The 20,639-nt window shown below is 48.9% G+C and overlaps 1 long non-coding RNA gene across 1 annotated transcript in view; it reads right to left on the bottom strand.

The window, feature by feature from the left end:
- Positions 1–3,047: 3,047 nt before the first annotated feature.
- The window catches only part of LOC138740170 (uncharacterized), a 53,638-nt gene continuing 36,046 nt past the window's right edge, over positions 3,048–20,639 (bottom strand). Inside the window, exon 3 of the long non-coding RNA XR_011342716.1 lies at positions 3,048–3,142. This is a non-coding gene — a long non-coding RNA (uncharacterized lncRNA). The remainder of the gene's footprint in view (positions 3,143–20,639) is intronic.

Here is a 20,639-nt window from a genome sequence, read left to right as displayed (position 1 = left end):
TCAGCCTCGCGGGCCCCGACCCCCCCCCCCCTCAGCCTCGCGGGCCCCGATCCCCCCTCAGCCTCGCGGGCCCCGACCCCCCCCCTCAGCCTCGCGGGCCCCGACCCCCCCCTCAGCCTCGCGGGCCCCGACCCCCCCCTCAGCCTCGCGGGCCCCGACCCCCCCCCCCTCAGCCTCGCGGGCCCCGACCCCCCCCCCCTCAGCCTCGCGGGCCCCGACCCCCCCCCCCTCAGCCTCGCGGGCCCCGACCCCCCCCCCCCTCAGCCTCGCGGGCCCCGACCCCCCCCCTCAGCCTCGCGGGCCCCGACCCCCCCCCCCTCAGCCTCGCGGGCCCGACCCCCCCCCTCAGCCTCGCGGGCCCCGACCCCCCCCTCAGCCTCGCGGGCCCCGACCCCCCCCTCAGCCTCGCGGGCTCCGACCCCCCCCCCTCAGCCTCGCGGGCCCCGACCCCCCCCCCCTCAGCCTCGCGGGCCCCGACCCCCCCCCCCCCTCAGCCTCGCGGGCCCCGACCCCCCCCCCCTCAGCCTCGCGGGCCCCGACCCCCCCCCCCCTCAGCCTCGCGGGCCCCGACCCCCCCCCCCTCAGCCTCGCGGGCCCGACCCCCCCCCTCAGCCTCGCGGGCCCCGACCCCCCCCTCAGCCTCGCGGGCCCCGACCCCCCCCTCAGCCTCGCGGGCTCCGACCCCCCCCCCTCAGCCTCGCGGGCCCCGACCCCCCCCCCCTCAGCCTCGCGGGCCCCGACCCCCCCCCCCTTCAGCCTCGCGGGCCCCGACTACCACACACCCTAATGTCACCCCGACCCAAACTCCCTCACGGTTCCCCGGCCCCACCTCACAACCATCTCCCCGCCCGTTCCCCTCCGAGCTCCGGCCGCCCCGGACCCAAAGGGCGACACGTGGAAACTCCCTCCTCCCTGGTGTCGCTCCCAAAATGCCCCGATTCCCGCCCGTGAAGCACCGACACGAACCTCTCCCGCTCGCGACCAACTGCTCCGAAGGCGGGAAAGATCAACAACATGGCGGCCCCCAGCGGTCGCTCTCGCGAGAGCTTGAGCCACCCCTCCACGGGATCTCTTCGCCAGCCCAGTCCCACTGGGGAAGGGGCCGAGAGCTGCCTCGGGCCTCCAGTCCATCTCCCCTTCAGGCTGCACATTTCCACACCAGGACCTGCCCCACATTCCCCCCCAAGAGTCCAGTCCATCCCACCTCCACCACCTTGGCCCAAAGCTCATTCCACGCTCCCACCCCCCTCTGAGGGAAGAAAATCCCCCTTCAATCTCAATCCATGTCCTCCTCTTTGAATCTCTCCCACTCTCCTTGGAAACAGCCTGTCCCCATGGACACGATCCGTCCCCCCTCACAATTTTCAAATCTTCCTCAATCTTCTACGCTCCAGGGAATCAAGTCCCAGCCTGTCCAACTTTCCCCTGGAACTCAAACCCCGAAAGCCAACCCCTTCTTTGTCCCTCTCCTCGACGCGCTGTCTCATTCCTATCCTTCCTCTCCTCCGGCCACCCAAACGGCACACAATGTTCCCAAGTTGGCCTCGCCCATGCCTCGTCCAACTTCCTCGTGGCCTCCCACCTCCTACACTCAATCCTCTCATTTCTGAAGGTCAAAATACCAGAAGCATTCTTCACCCCCCCCCCAACCCCAACCCCCCCCCCCCATCTCTACATGGGACTCCACTTTCGGGCAGGTCTGTACCACAGTTCCTCAATCCCTTTGTTTGACAACACTCCTCAATGGTCTGCCATTTAACATTCAAACTCTTACGTTTTAAGAATCAATTGCAGAGATCCATGGATGTGGGAAGTCAGGAGGGTTAGGGACTGGGTGCAGGTCGATGAGACTGGCAAAATGATATTTCACCATGGACGAGAAGGGCCGAAGGGTCTCTTTTCTTTGCTGTGGGGTTTCTCGGTAGAGTTCACACCATTCTCAGGAAGGAGGATGAGCAGACAGATGTCATGGTCCACGGGTAGGAAAGGTGATGAGACCCTGCCAGGAGAGATGAGGGAGTTAAGTGCGAAGGTGAAGGGCACAACCAAGGGGTCTCTGTCTGTCTGTCTGTGTGTGTGTGTCACTACGACTGTGTGTGACTCTCTATGTCTGTGTGTCTCTCTGTGTCTATCTGTGTCTCTCTGTCTGTGTTTCCCTGTCTGTGTCTCCCTGTCTGTGTCTCCCTGTCTGTGTGTCTCTCTCTCTGCCTGTGTCTCTGTGTCTCTCTCTCTTTGTGTCACTCTCTGTGTGTCTCTCTGTCTGTGTGTGTCTGTCTGTGTGTCTCTATCTGTGTGTGTGTCTCGGTGTGTGTGTCTCAGTGTGTGTGTCTGTGTGTGTGTGTGTGTCTCTGTGTGTGTCTCTGTGTGTGTCTCTCTCTGTCTCTCTCGCTGTCAGTGTGTCTCTCTCTGTCTCTGTCTGTGTGTGTTTCTGTATGTGTGTGTGTGTCTGTGTATCTGTCTCTCTGTGTCTGTGTCTGTGTGTGTGTTTGTCTGTCTGGGTATGTGTGTGTCTCTCTCTCGGTGTCTCTCTCTGTCTGTTTGTGTGTGTCGCTGTCTGTGTGTGTCTCTCTCTCTGTCTCTCCCTCTGTGTCTCAATGAGTGTCTCTGTGTCTGTATGTGTGTGTGTCTCTCTCTGTCTGTGTATCTGTGTGTGTCTCTGTATCTGCGTGTCTCTGTGTTTGTCTCTGTCTCTATGTGTGTCTCTCTGTGTCTGTCTGTCTGTGTGTCTGTCTGTGTGTGTGTGTCTGTCTCTCTGTCATGTGTGTATCTCTCTCTGTCTCTATGTGTGTCTCTCTGTCTCTGTCTGTGTGTGTCTATCTGTCTGTGTGTGTCTGTGTGTGCCTCTATCTGTGTCTCTCTCTCGCTGTCAGTGTCTCCCTCTGTCTGTGTGTGTTTCTGTGTGTGTCTCTCTGTGTGTCTCTGTGTGCGTGTGTGTCTGTGTGTGTGTGTGTATATCTGTCTCTCTGTGTCTGTGTGTGTGTCTGTCTGGGTATGTGTGTGTCTCTCTCTCGCTGTCTCTAATATTTGCTTATTCATTACCCACCATTATCCATCCCTACTGGTGGTGCGGGCTTTGTTCCCCAAGGCGTCCGTATTGGCTGTCCATAGACCATCTCTTCCCCAATGCATTCCTCGGTGTCACCTACATTAAAATCAAGATGGCATCAGCACCTTTTTGGGCACTTTTACCCGTGTTTCCTCAGTTGTTCTGGCCAGTTTTGTGTTTCGTTCACACATTCCTGCTGCCTGGGGTTAACGGCACTCGTGGAAGATCACCAGTTCCTGAAACAATTCATCATTTATCTTATTTGTAACATTTTTACATTTAATTTAACATATGCATTAAAAAACTTAAATTTCTTCTTTGAAAATAAGATAAAATTAATACATAGTGATTTAAAAAGTAACCCCTCCCACAGCTGCCCAATAGAAAAAAATAAAGAGAGAAAACATCTAGATAGTATTTATAAAAATTGACCAAAACTCTCAAATAAAATCTTGCTTTTCTTGGTTTTAGGAGTCAGAAAGTTCGTGTTGGGTTATTAAAACTTAATTCCTACAATTAGTAAATACACATCCCAAATCTTCAAAAGATCAGGAGCACTCAACATGGATTTGTGGGAGGAAGGCCATGTTTGACCAATCTGATTGAATTTTTTGAAGAGGTGACTAGGAATGTGGATGAGGGTAGCGCAGTGGATGTTGTCCATATAGACTTCAGTAAGGCCTTCGATAAGGTACCACATGGAAGGTTAGTTAGGAAGGTGCAGTCTTTGGGTATAAATTTTGAGATAGTCAAATGGATTGAACATTGGCTGAAAGGGAGAGGCCAGAGAGTGGTAGTGGATAATTGTCTGTCAGGTTGGAGGCCGGTGACCAGTGGTGTGCCTCAAGGATCTGTATTGGGCCCATTGTTGTTCGTTATATACATTAATGATCTAGATGATGGGGTGGTGAATTGTGTTATATAGAGAATTTAGGTTAAAAAGACTTAAGTTAAAATGTGATGATTAATCATAAACAGGGAAGCCAGAACGGACAGAGAGTTTACTAGCAGTCAAGGACAAAAGGATCTGCTGAATATGTTTTTTTAAACCTATCTTTTCATGGTCATAGTGAGAGACATACAGGAGACAAAGGATTGATAAGAAGGGTGAGAAACAGAATTTAGTGTATGTAGAGTTCACAGCGTACGTAACGAACGTGATAATTAAAAATGCAGTTATACTTAAAATGCTTTTGTAATACTAACCAATTAAAACAGTATTAATAAGAAGGGGAAGGGCAAATAATAAGGGTATAAAAATCAATGCACTGTATGTATCGGGGCTTAACTGGTGAGAAACCAGTTGAGTCCAACTCTGCAGACTTGTAAAAAGCTTGTCGTGTCATCAGTTTTAAAGAGACTCATGTGTGAGAAGTTTTATTTCTGACAAATTGGATTAGTAAATATGCAGACGATACTAAGATAGGTGGAATAGTGGATAATGAAGAAGGTTTTCAAGGATTGCAGAGGGATTTGGGCTGCTTAGAAAAGTGGGCTGAAAAATGGCAGATGGAATTTAATGCTGATAAGTGTGAGGTGCTTCATTTTGGTAAGAAGAATCAGAACAGGACATACGTGGTAAATGGGAGAGCATTGAGGAATACAGAAGAGCAGAAAGATTTAGGAGTAACGGTACATCGTTCCCTGAAGGTAGAAACTCACGTGAATAGGGTGGTGAAGAAGGCTTTTAGTATGCTGGCCTTTATCAATCATTGCATGGAATATAGGAGTTGGGAGGTGATGTTGAGATTGGATAAGACGTTGGTGCGGCCTAATTTGGAGTTCTGTGTGCAGTTCTGGTCGCCTAATTATAGGAAGGATATAAACAGAGTGGAGAGAGTGCAGAGAAGGTTGACCAGAATGTTACCTGGGTTAAAGCATCTAGAGTATAGGGAGAGATTGGACAGATTAGGTCTTTATTCTTTGGAGCGTAGAAGGTTGAGAGGGGATTTGATAGAAGTATTTAAGATTATGAAAGGGATAGACAGAGTGGATGTGGATAGACTATTTCCGTTAAGAGGAGGAAAGATTAAAACAAGAGGACATGAGTTAAGAATTAAGGGGCAGAGGTTTAGAGGTAACATGAGGGGGAACTTCTTTACTCAGAGAGTGGTAGCCGTGTGGAATGAGCTTCCAGGAGAAATAGTGGCGGCGGAGTCAATTGTATTATTTAAGAAAAGGTTGGACAGGTATTTGGATGAGAAGAAGATGGAGGGTTATGGGCATTGTGCAGGGAGGTGGGACTAGAGAGGGGTGTTTGGTTCAGTGCAGACTAGAAGTGTCTAATGGCCTGTTTCGGTGCTGTAATTGTTATGTTATGTTATGAAATTCAAATCTGTTCCGTGAATTCGATGTAATTATTTCAAGTGGGATACAATGGCCTATTTCAGTGTGGCCATCGACCCATTCCCAAATACGCATCGGACTTCCAAGTTACTGCCACATATTTTACCCCTATAACAATTACAGCACAGAAACAGGTCATTTGGCCATTCTTGTCCGCACTGAACTAAATACTCTCCTCTCATACCACCCATCTGCATTCCCCTCCCCTCCAATTTTCCCTGAAATGACAAAATGGACCCAGCCGCCACTATTTCTCCCGGAAGCTCACTCCACTCAGCCACCATTCTGGGTAAAGAAGTTCCCCCTCATGTTAATTACAAACTTTTGCCTCTTAACTCAATACCTCCTGTTTCAATCTCTGCTTCCTGCAATGAAAAAAGTCTATCCACATCAATTCGTTCTATCCTCCTAGTAATTTTAAAGACCTCGATCAAATCCCCTCTCAACCATCTACAATCCAAAGAATAAAGACTTCATTTGCTCAATCTTTCTTTGTAATCCAGTTGCTGATATCCAGGTAACATTGACGTAAATCTTCTCTGCACCCTCTCTACTTTGTTGATAGCTTTCCTCTCATTTGGTGACCAGAACTGCACACAGTACTCTCAAAGGGCCTCACCAATACCTTGTCTAGTCTCAACCTCACTGCCCGACTCCTGTATTCTATGCGATGGTTGATCAAGGCCAGCTATTTGAACAGATTCTTTTCGAGGTACTCTCTGATTACCCTCCAATAATTAACCTATCACAGTCAGGCTCACCTGCTTGGCTTTTGAAGCTGTTTTTAAACAAAGGAACATTAGATTACATCCATTCCTCTGGCACCTCACCCGTGGATAAACAGGTTTTAAATATTCCTGTCAGAGCCCTTGCAATGTCTACTCTTCTTTCCCTCAAGGCCAAGGGAATATCATGTCAGACCTCCATCCACCAACAGACAAAAATCAGCCATCACAAGGTGAAGGCAGGACAGTAGTCCCACCTCTCCAGCACGAGTCACCCCAGGATCAAGTCAGCACTGACTGCAAGAAGTTTCTACATCCTCTTGGTGTCTGTGTGGATTTCCTCCCACACTCCACAGCTCAAGGGGGCCGTAAGTTCATTGGCGATTTGGGAAGCTCAAGACCATCGGGTGGAAGTGCACATTCTGGTCCTGGGGGCATCAATTCAATTCAACAGCACAGATGAACCTTTGGGCACGACCTGATCTTTTTCTGGTTTCAAACTCATTATTTTTGAAAATTGTATGTGCCCCTCTAATGCAACACGACTGCTGCAAAACAGGCTTCATGAGGAATATCCATGACAAGAACTCGGGAGAATCTGATTTGGTTACTAGACTTTTGAACAGAATAGTGTCTGGACATTTTATCCCTAAACTGAAACTTTATAGACATACAGAACAAAAAGAGGGCAAAACAAGCTTGTGTCTCACCAATACCACAATTCACGGACACTTTTTATGTTCTTAAGGGTGGCAGAAAACACAAAGAACAGACAAACTCCTTCCACACTGTCACTTTGAGAGTTTTGGATTCACCATGCTATAAATATTGCCAAGCCATCACTCTCTCTCCAAATCAATGACCAAAAGTACTGGCTGAGTGATGGATTTGAGACATTTTACCCGCTATGTAGCAATCAGGGCCAAGGAAAATTGCTGCTTCCATTGTAAAGTATTTAGGAATCTCAGACCACAAACAGCCTTCACCCCGAAAAACAAGCAATTCTCCACAATAAAACTAGGTTTCCTTCCTGTCTGCAAGCATCTGCTCTCTTGAGTCTGAATGGCACAACTGGGGAAACCGTTTCAAACCCATGACCTGAAACAGCATATTCTCTTCCCCTAATTGGAGCTGTCTTGCAATTGGCCACCACTGCCCGAGCAAGAATGAACTGGGAGATCTCACACTTGCTCCTTCACAGGTGAGACCTCCCTGTTCATTGGAGCTCCATATTATCCATCTTGCTCTATTTTGTTAACCTTAATCAAGTCTCCTCTCATTCTCCAACACTCCCATGAAAAATAAAAATCATGTATCCTGTAGTTCGCGAGTCCGGACACCAGGTGGTGGTATTATACCTAGATCTCTCTCTCTCTTTCCCTCGCTTCATGCATGCAGTACTCGGTGTGAACAGGCGGTGGCAGCACTTTACAGCCCTTGCAATCTGCAGCTTGGACAGGAGATGGTTGCTTTGCACCTCGTGGGCTCTTGCACCAAGATTGAAGATTTGGAGATTTCCCATTGATTGGCGGAGAACATACACGACATTACATCCAACCCTGAGATTCCCTTTTTCCTGAGGACACGGCCGAATTACCACGAATGGGTCGTGCAAAAATAAACAGTTCAGTGGAAACCTGGAAAGATAAAAGAATTGAAAACAAAGAAAATCAATAAAGTGCTGCAAGAGTCCTGAAATGAGTTCCTGATTGAGTTTGTTGTTGAGGAGTCTGAAGGTGGAGGGGGAGCAGCTGTTCCTGAACCTGGGGGTGTGAGTCTTGAGGCTCCTTGTGCTCCAATTGTTGCTTTGCTCTGGGCTTCTGTCCTTTTGCCTGGATTCTCATCCTCTGCTATTTCAGTCTGAACCTTGCCATCAGCCCCAGGAATAAAAACGTGGAGATATGGATCGGAATTCTTTCTGGCTGGTTACACGTTGTAACACGGAGCCTGGAGCACCTCAAACACTGCTCTCATCCTCGTGTGTTCACGGCTAGAGACGAGAACAAATCTGGTCCTTAGCCACTGATAAATCCATCTCCAGCATGTTGGCACTTTATTCCTGTGTGTTTGCTTTGAACCTTGCTTAGTGCTAGGGCTTTGAATTAAGATTTTTTCATTTTTTTTCCTTTTGAATTGAACATTATGATATATGTTAATGCACTTTTCAAATTGTTTTACAATGTAAACAATATTTTAAAGGAAAATCTGTAGATTTCACCATCTGAGGTGGAGGAACTAAACTGTGGTTTCAGTGGGTCCACGCCCAGGGGTATTCGGATTATTTTAAACAGGACCGTCTTCCAATGTCTGCAGCGGAACTTGCAGAAAGAGGATTGGGCTGTCGGTGTCATTGTTAATGACGTCTCATTCCAGCACAGAAACCTTCCAGTCTGTGGTGAACTGATTTTCTCAACCCACTGACCAGCACCCATTTCATATCCCGTCATACCCCTCCCATCCATGCCCATATCCAAATGCTTTCTGCAGTTAAGCCATTTCTGAATCCACACATCCATAGATCCCAAGCCTTATGACTGAGTCTGTGGAGCCTATCAAATGCCTCACCAAAATGAAGACAAACCTCATCCTCTGCCAGAACTTCATCCATTCCTTTTAGTAACACTTGATGGTTGAGGTCAGAGGTCCCCAAACGGGTCAGACTGTCGACCGCCCTCATAGCATCCCTGAACCCTCATCGAACACCATGCCTGGAATCCTGGCACTGGATGGGGTGGGGGGAACATCACTGCCGCATCTACTTGAGGAACAGAGAGTCCTGTGGAAAAGTGGAAGCTTTCTATTATTGGCCCCGACCACCTGTCCCACTTGCAGGTCCCCATCCCCAGCCCCCTCACATCGATCACAAACTTCCCGCTCATTCCCATCCAAGGGTCCCCGAACCCCTCACCCTCACTGGTCCTCCACACCATCGCAGTTCCCAAACCCCCTCACCATTCTGGGTCCTCAACCCCCTGAGCTTCATAGGACTGCCTCAGGCTCTCAGGTCCCCCTCACCCTTCTGGACCCCCTCCCTCCTCACCACTCAGCCTCACGTGTCTCCGCTCCCCCTCACTCTTCTGGTTCCCGACAACCCCCTCAGCCTCGAGGATCGCCGACCCCCCTCTCAGCCTCACAGGTCCCCAACCCCCCCTCACCCTTCTGGTTCCCCCTCACCCTTCTGGTTCCCCCTCACCCTTCTGGTTCCCCCTCACCCTTCTGGTTCCCCCTCACCCTTCTGGTTCCCCCTCACCCTTCTGGTTCCCCCTCACCCTTCTGGTTCCCCCTCACCCTTCTGGTTCCCCCTCACCCTTCTGGTTCCCCCTCACCCTTCTGGTTCCCCCTCACCCTTCTGGTTCCCCCTCACCCTTCTGGTTCCCCCTCACCCTTCTGGTTCCCCCTCCCTCCTCATCCTCACCGGTCCATGAGGCCCCTTCACCTTTCTGGGTCCCTGTCCCCCCTCAGCCTCGCGGGCCCTGACCCCCCTCAGCCTCGCGGGTCCCCCCCCTCAGCCTCATGGGTCCCCCCCTCAGCGTCGCGGGACCCGACCCCCCTCAGCCTCACGGGCCCTGACCCCCCTCAGCCTCGTGGGTCCCCCTCCCCCCCACAGCCTCGCGGGCCCCGACCCAAACTCCCTCACGTTTCCCCGGCCCCACCTCACAACCATCTCCCCGCCCGTTCCCCTCCGAGCTCCGGCCGCCCCAGACCCAAAGGGCGACACGTGGAAATTCCGTCCTCCCTGGTCTCGCTCCCAAAAGCCCCGATTCGCGCCCGTGAAGCACCGACACGAACCTCTCTCCCCCTCCCGCTCGCGACCAACTCCTCCAAAGGCGGGAAAGATCAACAACATGGCGGCCCCCAGGGGTCGCTCTTGCGAGAGCTTGGGCCACCCCTCCTCGGGATCGCTTCTCCGCCACCCCTAGCCCCTGGATGGAGCCCCAGGGCTCGAGGTCCAGCCCTTTGGAGCCCCCTCTGTCCTGAGAACCTCGTCCCACTGGGGAAGGGTCCGAGAGTTGCCTCGGGCCTCCAGTCCATCTCCCCTTCAGGCTGCACATTTCCACACCAGGACCTGCCCCACATTCTCCCCAAGATTCCAGTCCATCCCACCTCCACCACATTGGCCCAAAGCTCATTCCATGCCCCCACCCCCCACTGAGGGAAAAAAAAATCCCCCTTCAATCTCAATCCATGTCCTCCTCTTTGAATCTCTCCCACTCTCCTTGGAAACAGCCTGTCCCCATGAACACGATCCGTAACCCTCTCACAATTTTGAAATCTTCCTCAATCTTCTACGGTCCAGGGAATAAAGTCCCAGCCTGTCCAACCTTCCCCTGGAACTCAAACCCCGAAAGCCAGACCACCTTCTTGTCCCTCTCCTCGACGCGCTGTCTCATTCCTATCCTTCCTCTCCTCCGGCCACCCAAACGGCACACAATGTTCCCAAGATGGCCTCACCCATGCCTTGTCCAACTTCCTCGTGGCTTCCCACCTCCTGCACTCAATCCTCTCATTTCTGAAGGCCAAATACCAGAAGCTTTCTTCACCCCACCCCCCCATCTCTACATGCGACTCCACTTTCGGGCAGTTCTGTACCACAGTTCCTCAATCCCTTTGTTTGACAACACTCCTCAATGGTCTGCCATTTAACATTCAAACTCTTACGTTTTAAGAATCAATTACAGAGATGCATGGATGTGGGAAGTCAGGAGGGTTAGCGACTGGGTGCAGGTCGATGAGACTGGCAGAATGATATTTCACCATGGACGAGACGAGCCGAAGGGTCTCTTTTCTTTGCTGTGGGGTTTCTAGGGTAGAGTTCACACCATTCTCAGGAAGGAGGATGAGCAGACAGATGTCATGGTCCACAGGTAGGAAAGGTGATGAGACCCTGCCAGGAGAGATGAGGGAGTTAAGTGCGAAGGTGAAGAGCACAACCAAGGGGTCTCTCTCTGTCTGTCTGTGTGAGTGTGTCTCTACGTCTGTGTGTTTCTCTCTGTGTCTGTGTGTGTCTCTGTGTCTGTGTGTGTCTCTCTGTGTCTGTGTGTGTCTCTCTCTCTCTCTGTTTGTGTCTCTCTCTCTCTGTCTCTCGGTCTGTGTGTGTCTCTGTGACGGTGTGTGTCTCTCTGTGTCGGTGTCTGTCTCTCTGTGTCGGTGTCTGTCTCTCTGTGTCGGTGTCTGTCTCTCTCTCTGTCTGTCTCTCTCTCTGTCTGTCTCTCTCTCTGTCTGTGTCTCTCTCTCTGTCTGTGTCTCTCTCTCTGTCTGTGTCTCTCTCTCTGTCTGTGTCTCTCTCTCTGTCTGTGTCTCTCTCTCTGTCTGTCTCTCTCTCTCTGTCTGTCTCTCTCTCTGACTGTGTCTCTCTCTGACTGTGTCTCTCTCTCTGTCTGTGTCTCTCTCTCTGTCTGTGTCTCTCTCTGTCTGTGTCTCTCTGTCTCTCTCTCTCTCTCTGTCTCTCTGTGTGTATCTCCTGTGTGTGTGTCTCTGTGTCACCTTGTGTGTCGCTGTCTGTGTCTCTCTCTCTCACTCTGTCACAATGTGTGTCTCTCTGTGTCTGTATGAGTGTGCCTCTCTCTCTGTCTGTGTCTCTGTATCTGTGTGTCTGTCTCTGTGGCTGTGTCTCTGTGTCTGTGTCTGTGTCTCTGTGTCTGTGTCTCTGTGTCTGTGTCTCTGTGTCTGTGTCTCTATGTCTCTGTGTCTGTGTCTCTGTGTCTGTGTCTCTGTGTCTGTGTCTGTGTCTCTGTGTCTGTGTCTCTGTTTCTGTGTCTCTGTTTCTGTGTCTCTGTTTCTGTGTCTCTGTGTCTGTGTCTCTGTGTCTGTGTCTCTGTCTCTGTGTGTCTGTGTCTCTGTGTGTCTGTCTCTGTGTGTCTGTGTCTGTGTGTCTGTGTCTGTGTGTCTGTGTCTGTGTGTCTGTGTCTCTGTGTGTCTGTGTCTCAGTGTGTCTGTGTCTGTGTGTCTGTGTCTGAGCGTCTGTGTCTGTGTGTCTGTGTCTGTGTGTCTGTGTCTGTGTGTCTGTGTCTGTGTGTCTGTGTCTCTCTGTCTGTGACTCTCTGTCTGTGTCTCTGTCTGTGTCTTTCTGTCTCTGTCTCTCTGTCTGTGTCTCTCTGTCTGTGTTTCTCTGTCTGTGTTTCTCTGTCTGTGTCTCTGTGTCTGTGTCTCTGTGTCTGTGTCTCTGTGTCTGTGTCTCTGTGTCTGTGTCTGTGTCTCTGTGTCTGTGTCTCTGTGTCTGTCTCTGTGTGTGTGTCTCTGTGTGTGTGTCTCTGTGTGTCTGTGTCTCTGTGTGTCTGTGTCTCTGTGTGTATGTGTCTCTGTATGTCTCTCCCTGTCTATGTTTGTGTGTGTGTATCTGTCTGTGTGTGTGTGTCTGTGTGTGTGTCTGTCTGTCTCTCTGTATCGTGCGTTTGTCTCTGTCTCTGGGTGTCTGTGTGTCTGTCTGTGTGTGTGTCTCTCTGTCTCTTTCTGTGTGCGTGTCTCTCTCTCCATATGTGTGTGTCTCTCTCTCTGTCTGTGTGTGTCTGTCTGTGTCTGTGTGTGTGTGTGGCTCTCTCTCTGTCTGTCTCTTGGTCTGTGTGTTTCTGTGATGTGTCTCGCTGTGTGTGTGTGTCTCGCTGTGTGTGTGTGTCTCGCTGTGTGTGTGTCTCGCTGTGTGTGTGTGTCTCGCTGTGTCTCTGTGTCTCGCTGTGTCTCTGTGTCTCTCTGTGTCTCGCTGTGTCTCTGTGTCTCGCTGTGTCTCTGTGTCTCGCTGTGTCTCTGTGTCTCGCTGTCTGTGTCTCTCTGTCTGTGTCTCTCTGTCTGTGTCTCTCTGTCTGTGTCTCTCTGTCTGTGTCTCTCTGTCTGTGTCTCTCTCTCTGTCTCTCTCTGTGTCTCTCTCTCTCTGTGTCTCTCTCTCTCTGTGTCTCTCTCTCTCTCTGTCTCTCTCTCTGTCTCTCTCTCTCTGTCTCTCTCTCTCTGTCTCTCTCTCTCTGTCTCTCTCTCTCTGTCTCTCTCTCTCTGTCTCTCTCTCTGTCTCTCTCTCTGTCTCTCTCTCTCTGTCTCTCTCTCTGTCTCTCTCTCTGTCTCTCTCTCTCTGTCTCTCTCTCTCTGTCTCTCTCTCTCTGTGTCCCTCTCTCTGTCTGTGTCTCTCTCTCTGTCGGTGTCTCTCTCTCTGTCTGTGTCTCTCTCTCTATCTGTGTCTCCTTCTGTGAGTGTGTCTGTGTGTCTCTGTCTGTGTCTCTTTGTGTGTCGCTGTCTGTGTGTGTGTGTCTCTCTCTCCCTCTGTGTCACAATGTGTGTCTCTCTGTGTCTGTATGAGTGTGCCTCTCTCTCTGTCTGTGTCTCTGTATCTGTGTGTGTCCCTGAGTCTGTCTGTGTGTGTGTGTCTCTCTGTCTGTGTTTCTGTATCTGTGTGTGTCCCTGAGTCTGTCTGTGTGTGTGTGTCTCTCTGTCTGTGTCTCTCTGTCTGTACCTCTCTGTCTGTGTCTCTCTGTCTGTGTCTCTCTGTCTGTGTCTCTCTGTCTGTGTCTCTGTGTGTGTGTGTCCCTATCTCTCTCTCTCTCTGTCTCTCTCTCTCTCTGTCTGTTTGTGTGTGTCTCTGTGTGTCTCTCTCTGTCTATGTCTGTGTGTGTGTATCTGTCTGTGTGTGTGCGTCTCTGTGTGTGTGTCTGTCTCTCTGTATCGTGTGTTTGTCTCTGTCTCTGGGTGTGTGTGTGTGTCTGTCTGTGTGTGTCTGTCTCTGTGTCATGTGTGTGTCTCTCTGTCTCTTTCTGTGTGTGTGTCGCTCTCTCCGTCTGCGTGTGTGTCTCTCTGTCTGTCTGTGTGTGTCTGTCTGTGTGTGTCTCTGTGTCTCTCTCTCGCTGTCAGTGTCTCTCTCTCTGTCTGTCTGTGTGTGTCTCTCTGTGTGTCTATGTATCTGTCTCTCTGTGTCTGTGTGTGTGTGCGTGTGTCTGTCTGTCTGGGTATGTGTGTGTCGCTCTCTCTCGGTGTCTCTAATATTTGCTTATTCATTACCCACCATTATCCATTCCTACTGGTGGTGCGGGCTTTGTTCCCCAAGGCGTCCGTATTGGCTATCCATAGACCATCTCTGCCCCAACGCATTCCTCGGTGTCACCTGCATTAAAATCAAGATGGCATCAGCACCTTTTTGGGCACTTTTACCCGTGTTTCCTCAGTTGTTCTGGCCATTTTGTGTTTCGTTCACACATTCCTGCTGCCTGGGGTTCACGGCACTCGTGGAAGATCACCAGTTCCTGAAACAATTCTTCATTTATCTTATTTGTAACATTTTTACATTTAATTTAACATATGCATTAAAAAACTTAAATTTCTTATTTGAAAATAAGATAAAATTAATGCATAGTGATTTAAAAAGTAACCCCTCCCACAGCTGCCCAATAGAAAACAATAAAGAGAGGAAACATCTAGATAGCATTTATAAAAATTGACCAAAACTCTCAAATAAAATCTTGCTTTTCTTGGTTTTAGGAGTCAGAGAGTTCATGTTGGGTGATTAAAACTTAATTCGTACAATTGGTAAATACACATCCCAAATCTTCAAAAGAGAAATTCAAATTTGTTCCGTGAATTCGATGTCATTATTTCAAGTGGGAATCAACGGCCTATTTCAGTGTGGCCATCGACCCATTCGCAAATATGCATCGGACTTCCAAGTTACTGCCACACATTTTAACCCTATAACAATTACAGCACAGAAACAGGTCATTTGGCCCTTCTTGTCTGCACTGAACTAAATACTCTCCTCTCGTACCATCTCTCTGCCTTCCCCTCCCCTCCCCTCCAATTTTCCCTGAAATGACAAAATGGACCCTGCCGCCACAATTTCTCCCGGAAGCTCACTCCACTCAGCCACCATTCTGAGTAAAGAAGTTCCCCCTCATGTTACTTCCAAACTTTTACCTCCTGTCTCAATCTCTGCTCCCGCAATGAAAAAAGTCTATCCACATCAACTCGTTCTATCCTCCTAGTAATTTTAAAGACCTCGATCAAATCCCCTCTCAACCATCTACAATCCAAAGAATAAAGACTTCATTTGCTCAATCTTTCTTTGTAATCTAGTTGCTGATATCCAGGTAACATTGACGTAAATCTTCTCTGCACCCTCTCGACTTTGTTGATAGCTTTCCTCTCATTTGGTGACCAGAACTGCACACAGTACTCTCAACAGGGCCTCACCAATACCTTGTCTAGTCTCAACCTCACTGCCTGACTCCTGTATTCTATGCTATGGTTGATCAAGGCCAGCTATTTGAACAGATTCTTTTCGAGGTACTCTCTGATTACCCTCCAATAATTAACCTATCATGGTCAGGCTCACCTGGTTGGCTTTTGAAGCCGTTTTTATAACATAACATAACAATTACAGCACGGAAACAGGCCATTAGGCCCTTCTAGTCCGCACCGAACCAAACACCCCTTTTTAGTCCCACCTCCCTGCACAATGCCCATAACCCTCCATCTTCTTCTCATCCATATACCTGTCCAACCTTTTCTTAAATAATACAATTGACTCCGCCGCCACTATTTCTCCTGGAAGCTCATTCCACACGGCTACCACTCTCTGAGTAAAGAAGTTCCCCCTCATGTTACCTCTAAACCTCTGCCCCTTAATTCTTAACTCATGTCCTCTTGTTTTAATCTTTCCTCCTCTTAACGGAAATAGTCTATCCACATCCACTCTGTCTATCCCTTTCAAAATCTTAAATACTTCTATCAAATCCCATCTCAACCTTCTACGCTCCAAAGAATAATGACCTAATCTGTCCAATCTCTCCCTATACTCTAGATGCTTTAACCCAGGTAACATTCTGGTAAACCTTCTCTGCACTCTCTCCACTCTGTTTATATCCTTCCTATAATTAGGCGACCAGAACTGCACACAGAACTCCAAATTAGGCCGCACCAACGTCTGATACAATCTCAACATCACCTCCCAACTCCTATATTCCATGCAATGATTGATAAAGGCCAGCATACTAAAAGCCTTCTTCACCACCCTATTCACGTGAGTTTCTACCTTCAGGGAACGATGTACCGTTACTCCTAAATCTTTCTGCTCTTCTGTATTCCTCAATGCTCTCCCATTTACCACGTATGTCCTATTCTGATTCTTCTTACCAAAATGAAGCACCTCACACTTATCAGCATTAAATTCCATCTGCCACACACTTATCAGCATTAAATTCCATCTGCCATTTTTCAGCCCACTTTTCTAAGCAGTCCAAATCCCTCTGCAATCCTTGAAAACCTTCTTTATTATCCACAATTCCACCTATCTTAGTATCGTCTGCATATTTACTAATCCAATTCACCACCCCATCATCTAGATCATTAATGTATATAACGAACAACAATGGGCCCAATACAGATCCTTGAGGCACACCACTGGTCACCAGCCTCCAACCTGACAGACAATTATCCACTACCACTCTCTGGCCTCTCCCTTTCAGCCAATGTTCAATCCATTTGACTATCTTAAAATTTATACCCAAAGACTGCACCTTCCTAACTAACCTTCCATGTGGTACCTTATCGAAGGCCTTACTGAAGTCCATTTAGACAACATCCACTGCGCTACCCTCATCCACATTCCTAGTCACCTCTTCAAAAAATTCAATCAGATTGGTCAAACATGACCTTCCTCACACAAATCCATGTTGAGTGCTCCTGATCAGACCCTGTCTATCCAGATGTTTATAAGTACTATCTCCAAGAATTTTCTCCATTAATTTACCTACCACAGACGTCAAACTTACAGGCCGATAGTTGCCAGGCTTCCTCCTTGAACCCTTTTTAAATAACGGAACCACATGCGCAATGCGCCAATCCTACGGCACGATCCCCATATCTAATGACATTTGGAAAATTACCGCCAGAGCCTCTGCTCTTTCCTCCTTCACTTCTCTCAATGTCCTGGGGAGGATCCCGTCTGGTCCCGGAGACTTAGCCACCTTTATATTCTTCAAAAGCCTTAAAACTACACCTTTTGTAATCTCCATATTCCCCATATTTACCCAATTTGCTTTTTTTATCTCACATCTCCCAATATCCTTCTCCTTAGTGAATACCACACAGTTTTCCGCTCTGATTTTCTAAGGGACCAATTTTGTCTATACCTTTCCTCTTACCATTAACATATTTGTAGAACTCTTTTGGATTAGTTTTCACCCTGTTTGCCATAGTTTTCTCGTACCTTCTTTTAGCTTTCCTAATTCCTCTCTTAAGATTCCTCTTACATTCAATGTATCTTTCAAACATCTCCTTAACTCCATGCTTCTTATATCTAATGTACGCCTCCCTTTTTCTTCGAACCAAGTTTCCAATATTCCTTGAAAACCACAGCTCTCTCAAACCTTTTGCCCCTCCTTTTAACCTAACAGGAACATAAAGCTTTTGCACTCTCAAAATCTGATCTTTAAAAGACTTCCATCTCTCTACTACATCCTGCCCATAAAACAAATTGTCCCAATGCACACCCTGCAAGTCCTTTCGCATCTCCTCAAATCTAGCTTTTCCCCAATCAAAAACCTCAACCCTTGGCCCTGACTTCTCTCTTTCCATAATGACATTGAAGCTGATGGCATTATGATCACTGGACCCGAAGTGCTCGCCAACACTAACCTCCGTCACTTGACCCATCCCATTTGCCAACAGTAGATCTAACACTGCTCCTTCTCTGGTCGGCACCTCTACATATTGTTGTAAAAAACTATCTTGCACACATTTCACAAACTCTAACCCATCCAGTCCTTTCACAGAATGTGTTTCCCAATCTATATGTGGAAAATTAAAATCTCCCATAATTACAACCCTGTGCTTATCACAAATATCCACCATCTACCTACAGATTTGCTCCTCTAGGTCTCGGTCCCCTCCGGGTGGTCTATAATACACCCCTACAAGTGTAACCTCTCCTTTCCTACTCCTCAGTTCCACCCAAATAGCCTCCGTGGATGAGCCCTCTAATCTATCCTTCCTCGGCACCGCTGTAATATTTTCCCTGACAAGCAATGCAACCCCACCTCCTCTTGCCCCTCCGACTCTATCACACCTAAAGCAACGAAACCCAGGGATATTCAGCTGCCAATCACATCCCTCCTGCAACCATGTCTCACTAATCGCTACCACATCATACTTCCAAGTATCAATCCACACCTTTAGCTCATCCACCTTTTTTACAATACTCCTGGCATTAAAATAGATGAATTTCAGAGATTTTCCAATTTTTAATCCCTGTTTTCCCTCATCTTTAATAACAACATTATTTACTTTTCCTGCCAATTGCCCTTCATCTTCTTCCAGAGCATTTCCCTTCTCTATCACCTGCCCATCCATATTCAAATACTTACTACAAACTTTCTTTGTTTGCATTCTAACCCTCTCCTTACTGCTCTGTACTATTTTGTTCCCTTCCCCCAACCATTCTAGTTTAAAGGATCCTGAGTAGCCCTAGCAAATACCTCTGCCGGGATTCTGGTCCCCCTGGGATTTAAGTGTAACCCGTCCTTACTGTACAGGTCACATCTCCCCCAAAAAAGGTCCCAGTTATCCAGAAACTTAAAACGCTGCCCCTTACTCCACCCCTTCAGCCACGTGTTAATCCTCCACCTCATTCTATTTCTATTCTCACTGTCACGTGGCACAGGGAGTAATCCAGAGATTACCCCCTTTGCGGTCCTTCTTTTTAACTCCCTACCTAACTGCCTGTACTCACTTTTTAGGACCTCTTCTCTGATTCTCCCTATGTCATTGGTACCTACATGTACCACGAACTCTGGCTCCTGTCCCTCCCACTTTAGGATATCCGGGACACGAGCAGCAACATCTCGGACCCTGGCACCAGGGAGGCAAACCACCATCCGGTTCTCCTTGCTGCGTCCGCAGAATCCCCTATCTGTCCTCTTAACTATGGAGTCCCCTACCACTATTGCCCTCCTCTTCCTTTCCCTCCCTTTCTGAGCTACAGGAGCCGACCTCGTGCCGGAGGCACAGCCACTGTCACTCCCCCCAACCTTGATGTCCCCCTCAACAGTGCTCAAAGAGGTGTACTTATTGCTGAGTGTTACATTCACAGGGCTCGTCTCTGGCACCTTAAATTCTTTTGTCCCTCTCCTAACAGTTACCCACCTTTCATCCTCCCGTGGCCCTGGCGTGACCACCTGGCTGTAACTCCTGTCTATGACTACCTCTGTTTCCCTAACCAGCCTGAGGTCATCGAGCTGCAGCTCTAGTTCCCTAACACGGTCCCTGACAATCTGCAGCTCGACACACCTAGTGCAGATATGGACATCCGGGAGTCTGGAAGACTCCAGGACCTCCCATATCCGGCACTCCCGACAACACACAGCCTTAACACTCATCCCTTACCCCAATGAAGTAGTAATAAAGACTATCTTAGCTTTCTCTCCGCCTGCTTTCGCCGAAGCCTGATGAGCCAAAGCCTGGAAGTCCCACTCCTTCACTGGGCCACTCACTTGCTGGGCCACTCGCTGTCCCTCTTATTTATTGGCCTTTTACCAATTAACCCCTACACACTCTCCTGTACGCTCGCTCGACCAATGGCCGCCTCCGACGCCGACTCCTCCCCGCAGACCCTGGTAAGAGACTTTTTAAAAAGTTTTCTTACCTGCCCCGGACTCTTTTCTTTTCTGTCCTTCTCCTCTCTCCTCTCCTCTCCTCTCCTCTCCCTACTGCTAGGCTCTGTCCCCAGTAAGAGTCTTTAAAAAGACCTTACCTTCCCGTCACACTCTCCTGTACGCTCGCTCGACCAATGGCCGCCTCCGACACCGACTCCTCCCCGCACACCCTGGTAAGAGACTTTTTTAAAAGTTTTCTTACCTGCCCCGGACTCTTTCCTTTTCTGTCCTTCTCTCTCCTCTCCTCTCCTCTCCTCTCCTCTCCCTACTAAACAAAGGAACATTAGATTACATCTATTACATAAACAGGTTTTAAATATTTCTGTCAGAGCCCTTGCAATTTCTACTCTTCTTTCCCTCAAGGCCAAGGGAATATCATGTCAGACCTCCATCCACCAACAGACAAAAATCAGCCATCACAAGGTGAAGGCAGGACAGTAGTCCCACCTCTCCAGCACGAGTCACCCCAGGATCAAGTCAGCACTGACTGCAAGAAGTTTCTACATCCTCTTGGTGTCTGTGTGGATTTCCTCCCACACTCCACAGCTCAAGGGGGCCGTAAGTTCATTGGCGATTTGGGAAGCTCAAGACCATGGGGTGGAAGTGCACATTCTGGACCTGGGGGCATCAATTCAATTCAACAGCACAGATGAACCTTTGGGCACGACCTGATCTTTTTCTGGTTTCAAACTCATTATTTTTGAAAATTGTATGTGCCCCTCTAATGCAGCACGACTGCTGCTAAACAGGCTTCATGAGGAATATCCATGACAAGAACTCGGGAGAATCTGATTTGGTTACTAGACTTTTGAACAGAACAGTGTCTGGACATTTTATCCCTAAACTGAAACTTTATAGACATACAGAACAAAATGAGGGCAAAACAAGCTTGTGTGTCAC

Source organism: Narcine bancroftii, chromosome 7, assembly GCF_036971445.1.
Source record: "Narcine bancroftii isolate sNarBan1 chromosome 7, sNarBan1.hap1, whole genome shotgun sequence".
Taxonomy (NCBI): domain Eukaryota; kingdom Metazoa; phylum Chordata; class Chondrichthyes; order Torpediniformes; family Narcinidae; genus Narcine; species Narcine bancroftii.
The sequence above is the reverse complement of the archived record's forward strand: the minus strand, read 5'-3'. Positions and strand labels throughout refer to the sequence as shown.